Source organism: Prionailurus viverrinus, chromosome D4 (assembly GCF_022837055.1).
Source record: "Prionailurus viverrinus isolate Anna chromosome D4, UM_Priviv_1.0, whole genome shotgun sequence".
Lineage (NCBI taxonomy): Eukaryota > Metazoa > Chordata > Mammalia > Carnivora > Felidae > Prionailurus > Prionailurus viverrinus.
The window spans coordinates 33,321,584-33,325,511 of NC_062573.1; the positions used below are offsets into that span (position 1 = coordinate 33,321,584).

Consider the following 3,928-nt stretch of genomic DNA (forward strand, 5'->3'; position numbering starts at 1 on the left):
ACTATAGTTTCCACAAGCACACTGAAGATTTACAAGATCCCTCTTACCGACCAATTTGCATTGGTTCTTTTCACATGAATCTTTTGCTAGCTTTTTCTTTTTTAATATTTTTGAAAAATATGTTCAATATGCTTCTATTTATTTAAAAAGTAGATGGCTAAAAACATGTGGATAATAACTGCGATGGGTTGAAACACCATCAAATATGTTGAAATCCATGAGGTTCTAATAATATATTTTTTTAAAGAAGCTCATTGTTTTGAATACGGGTGGAGAAATGAGGAATCTGAAAAGGAGAGTGTGAAGGAATTACAGGAAAGAACCAAGGATTTAACCTGGCTTGTCTATGAGAACTGTACTTCTTAGTGACCAAACAGTTGAGGAAAAGATTACCTTTAAAAAGATACACGAAGCTGGACAACATTAATCAAAGATGAATGATTAATTGATCAAAGATTATAGGCTTAGTGAAGTTATATATTAAGTACATATTATCCTGTAGATTTTTGTCTAGTAGATGAGCAAATTATTTCTATCCAGTGGAAAAGATAACCCTAAACATAAAACACCAACCAGTTGGTATATAATCTAACAAACTGCCTCTAACATTCCTTTATTAAATTGACGGTAAATTCTTAGCACCTCAAAATGTTCTTTTTCTGTGATGTGACTGTAACAGTCTTCTATTTGCAACTCAGGGAGGAAACAACTGTGTTCCAAAACAGCTAAAATACATAAGTCCAACAACTGAAGGTACTTTTTAAGCTGTCTCATTCACTCTGAAGCCTATTCATCTCCTTCAGGATCCCAGAGATTAAGCACCTGTTCTGCTCAGCTATGTAATAAAGTGGCAAACACGCTGTGCCACTGACATCACAGGACAGTTGCCTCTAGAACTAGATGCTGCACTTTCTCACAGATTTTCCTCCTCAGCTGAGACAGCAGTTGTCTTGAGCAACCTCTAGATCTCGTTCATACTGTGCTGCCAGAGCTGGGTCCGTGACAACCTCCGGTGGGGCAAGAGCAAGCATGGTGACAAACTTCAAGTCAGGGTCTCCAATTAGTTTTCTGGCAAGCCACAGGAAGGGCTTTTCAAAGTTGTAGTTACTTTTGGTAGAAATGTCATAGTACCGAAGGTTCTTCTTTCAGCGGAAGACGATAGATTTTTGCCTTAGCTTTCCTGTCCTGAACACCCACTTTGTTGCCACACAGCACAGTGTGGATGTTTTCAGATACTCGTACCAGATCTCTGTGCCAGTTAGGCACATTCTTATAAGTAACCCGTGGTATTACACCAAATGTTATAATGGCACGCCGGGCTTGGATGTCCTATATCTTTCAGCCCACCAAATTTCTCCGAACCAGCCGTATCCCATACATTGATCTTATCAGGTCTTCTGTTGGTATGGAACACAAGGGAGTGGACTTCAGCACCCAAGGTGGCTTCATATTTCTTTTCAAATTCACCAGTCAGAAGACGTTTTACAAATGTAGCTTTTCCAATACCACCATCGCCAAACAATTCAAGTTTGAACTGGACTTGGGGTTCTCCTCGGGCAGCCACTGTGCTGTGGCTTCCAGAAGTGTCTCCGGCCCATCTGACTGAGGCTGAACCACTCTTTATATCTTACTGTTTTTCTCATTAATTAATGAGTTGAGTAAAATCCTAGACATATATTTATGTTAAATTTGCGTGAAAGTCATGATTTTTGAAAAATATATTCAGCAGCCATAAGCAATAAAGCTAGTAAATGAAGTAATGGAAGAGTCAGTATTCTGAGTTACTTTGCAACTCCTAATGAATTAGTGGATCTAGGCAACAATCATCAGTTGCTAGTGACATCACGTACAAAAATGAGACTGGATGGCTCCATTGGTAAAGTGTCCAGCTCTTGATTTTGGCTTAGGTCATGATATTACTATCTGTGGGCTTGAGCCCTGCATCGGGCTCTGTGCTGACAGTGTGGAACCTGTTTGGGAATCTCTCCCTCTGCTTCCCCCCCCCCCCCCAAAAAAAAACCTTAAAAACAAAAACAAAAAAGAGACAATTAGGCAATATTCATCCTGTGGTGGAAATATACAATATATTCTATGAAGCAGTCTTGACAAAAATACTAAACCTGGATCTGAAGATACAGGTCAATGAATAAATTTGGCTTCAGGACAATTTGCATTGTATTATTAGTGATAATTTTTAAAACAGCTCTTTCATTTTATCTTCTCTCTGTCTCTTTCAGTCCAAACAGGTAGTGCTCTGCTGGCAAACATTTTCAAGAACCTTGTTCACTCATGTATGTCTTAGAATTCACTTCACTAGCAAAAGACTCTCTTTCATACATCTCCCTGGATATTTCCATGTCTGTTGTAGCTTCTGCTTAGCTGGCTGAGGGGATCTATGAGGTGCATGCTTAATATTTGGTGTGTCTGAATTCTCTACTGATTTTTCTCAGTTATCAACGAAACTATTCAGTGACACTCTGAACTGTTTCTCTAGAGTGGGATTTCCTGGGAGTGGTCTCTTAATTTCAGCATCTTTCGCAATCGAATAGGCTAAGAGTTTCCCAAAGTGTCAAGTTCTGATTCCTTTTAAACAGTTCTTTGCTGCATTTCTCCCTTTGCTCTCACATTTTCTAATGAAAAGCAAGAAAAAACCTATTCACACCTTTAACACTTGGCTTGGAATCTCCTCCACTAAATATCTAAATTTATCACTTAAAAGTTCTGCTTTTACAGAACTTCGGGACATAATTCTGCTAAGCTCTCTGCCACTCTGTTACAAGGATCCTCTTTCCTAGACAATTGAGGAAAGTCTGCAAAGTAAGGAAAGAACAAGATAAACAGAAAAAGTGACCCTTGAGGAAGCGGAATTAAACAATCAATCTCCTTAGCCTCCTATCCCTTTTAATGGCCTACAAAAATTCAGGAACACATTGTATTCTACTCAGAGGATGAAACTACTCATGAAAAGAAATAATAAAGGAGCTGAAAGTTTCAAATAACATGTAGCTCATTTTCTTCGAAGTTTTCACCAGTAGTATCTTTAATATATCCACCAACAGTCTGTTTATGATTTAAGGATTCTCCAAAGTGATATCTGTCTTCTCTACCATGCTCCTCACTCCCTTTTGAATCATTATTACCTATATTTCTACTAATGGTCTGCTTAAGTCCCTCTAGGCTTTTTCTATCATGCTCCTCAAAATTCTTCCAGCCTCTGCCACTTCCCAACCAATTCTAGAGCCCCTTCCGTTTATTTGGGTATTGTTATAGTAGCACCCTACTCTGAGTACCAAAATCTGTACTAGTTTACAATTGCTGCTGTGTCAAATTACCACAAAGAGGGTGATTTAAAATGATACAAATTTATTATTTTACAGTTTTGTAGGTTAGACATCCAACATGGGTCTCAGTGGGCCGTCTGCAGGACGTCTGCAGAACTGGGTTCCTTTCTGGAGGCTTAAGGGGAGAACACATTTCCTTACCTTTTCCAGTTTGTAGAGGCTGCCCGCTTTCCTTGTCCCACCAGCACCTTTTCCATCTTTAAAGCCAGCGACGGTCAGCAGAGTCCTTTTTATACTGTCATCCTCTGGATTTCTTTTTCAATTCACTCTTCCACTTTTAAGGACCCTTGTGAATACTCTGGGTTCACTAGAATAATCCAGGATAATCTCCTTGTGTTAATGGAGGCTAATTAGCAAACTTCAGTCTACAACCTTAATTCCCCTTTGCCAAGTAACCAAACACATTCACAGGTTCTGAAGCTTAGGATATGGACATCCTTGGAAATCATTCTTCTACTTCTCATATATGTTCACCCTAGAAGGGATTCCCCAGCAAGCTGCCCATTTATTGGCCACTCACATTAAAGTGAGTTTACTGTTAGCAAATGCCTGTGGACACAAACACTCTAAGTAACTTTTCGTTTTCT

At 39.1% G+C, this 3,928-nt stretch overlaps 1 pseudogene; it reads right to left on the bottom strand.

The window, feature by feature from the left end:
• Positions 1–929: 929 nt before the first annotated feature.
• Positions 930–3,538, bottom strand: LOC125149859 (GTP-binding nuclear protein Ran-like; annotated as a pseudogene).
• Between the last annotated feature and the right edge of the window lie 390 nt (positions 3,539–3,928).